Source organism: Schistocerca nitens, chromosome 3 (assembly GCF_023898315.1).
Source record: "Schistocerca nitens isolate TAMUIC-IGC-003100 chromosome 3, iqSchNite1.1, whole genome shotgun sequence".
Lineage (NCBI taxonomy): Eukaryota > Metazoa > Arthropoda > Insecta > Orthoptera > Acrididae > Schistocerca > Schistocerca nitens.
The window spans coordinates 487,715,678-487,717,843 of record NC_064616.1 but is presented as its reverse complement, the minus strand read 5'-3'; the positions used below and the strand labels follow the sequence as shown (position 1 = coordinate 487,717,843).

The window sequence follows — 2,166 nt, the reverse complement described above, 5'->3', positions numbered from 1 at the left end:
CATAGACACAGGCAACAGAGCATGCACAATGTCGGCACTAGTACAGTGTATATCCACCTTTCGCAGCAATGCAGGCTGCTATTCTCCCATGGAGACGATCGTAGAGATGCTGGATGTAGTCCTGTGGAATGGCTTGCCATGCCATTTCCACCTGGCGCCTCAGTTGGACCAGCGTTCGTGCTGGACGTGCAGACCACGTGAGACGACGCTTCATCCAGTCCCAAACATGCTCAATGGGGGACAGATCCGGAGATCTTGCTGGCCAGGGTAGTTGACTTACACCTTCTAGAGCACGTTGGGTGGCACGGGATACATGCGGACGTGCATTGTCCTGTTGGAACAGCAAGTTCCCTTGCCGGTCTAGGAATGGTAGAACGATGGGTTCGATGACGGTTTGGATGTACCGTGCACTATTCAGTGTCCCCTCGACGATCACCAGTGGTGTACAGCCAGTGTAGGAGATCGCTCCCCACACCATGATGCCGGGTGTTGGCCCTGTGTGCCTCGGTCGTATGCAGTCCTGATTGTGGCGCTCACCTGCACGGCGCCAAGGCAGAAGCGACTCTCATCGCTGAAGACGACACGTCTCCATTCGTCCCTCCATTCACGCCTGTCGCGACACCACTGGAGGCGGGCTGCACGATGTTGGGGCGTGAGCGGAAGACGGCCTAACGGTGTGCGGGACCGTAGCCCAGCTTCATGGAGACGGTTGCAAATGGTCCTCGCCGATACCCCAGGAGCAACAGTGTCCCTAATTTGCTGGGAAGTGGCGGTGCGGTCCCCTACGGCACTGCGTAGGATCCTACGGTCTTGGCGTGCATCCGTGCGTCGCTGCGGTCCGGTCTCAGGTCGACGGGCACGTGCACCTTCCGCCGACCACTGGCGACAACATCGATGTACTGTGGAGACCTCACGCCCCACGTGTTGAGCAATTCGGCGGTACGTCCACCCGGCCTCCCGCATGCCCACTATACGCCCTCGCTCAAAGTCCGTCAACTGCACATACGGTTCACGTCCACGCTGTCGCGGCATGCTACCAGTGTTAAAGACTGCGATGGAGCTCCGTATGCCACGGCAAACTGGCTGACACTGACGGCGGCGGTGCACAAATGCTGCGCAGCTAGCGCCATTTGACGGCCAACACCGCGGTTCCTGGTGTGTCCGCTGTGCCGTGCGTGTGATCATTGCTTGTACAGCCCTCTCGCAGTGTCCGGAGCAAGTATGGTGGGTCTGACACACCGGTGTCAATGTGTTCTTTTTTCCATTTCCAGGAATGTATTTCAAGCTTTTGTATGCAGAGTTGCCACTACTTTATGTGATATATCTACAATATTTGCTTCCAACAAGTCACGCTGTGTCCATAAATTCTTTACTCTCATCAACATTAGTTATTTTTTCTATTAACTTAATATAAAGCACTCCGTCATCAGGCCACAGGTGGCCCATCGGGACCATCCGACCGCCGTGTCATCCTCACTGAGGATGTGGGTAGGAGGGGCATGTGGTCAGCACACTGCTCTCCTGGTCGTTATGATGGTTTTCTTTGACAGGAGCCTCGACTATTCAGTCGAGTAGCTCCTCAATTGGCAAATGGCAACAGCGCATGGCGGCTGGATGGTCACCCATCCAAGTGCCGGCCACGCCCAACAGTGCTTAACTTCGGTGATCTCACGGGAACCAGTGTATCCACTGCGGCAAGGCCGTTGCCGTATTAACTTAATGCTAATATCAAAATTGTGATCCTTTGTCTCATCACTACTATTTCCAGAGTTTCTACTTTCACTGAATATTTATCAAGTTTGCCTAGCCTTCTCTTAAAGCAATGACAGAATATACACTGACGCTTTTTCCACTGCTTTGGATATAGTTGTTTAAATATCACAATGTTCCCCAAAAGAAATTATTACAAGACACTTTTCCCAAACTCTTCCAAATCTTATAAGAAAACCTTTCATTTTCATCATTGTAACATCAGTTGGAACATGCAAGGCAATACTGACCCTATGACTTATCTTGGAAGACAACTATGTGATCTTAAGTATCTGGACACACCCAAAAACATATGTTTTTCATATTAGGTGCATTTTGCTGCCACCTACTGCCAGGTTCTCCATATCAGCAACCTCAGAAGTCATTAGACACCGTGAGAGAGCAGAATGGGGCGCA

General features: G+C 51.8%; 1 pseudogene; it reads right to left on the bottom strand.

The window, feature by feature from the left end:
- Positions 1-1,591: 1,591 nt before the first annotated feature.
- Positions 1,592-1,708, bottom strand: LOC126250493 (5S ribosomal RNA; annotated as a pseudogene).
- Positions 1,709-2,166: the final 458 nt, after the last annotated feature.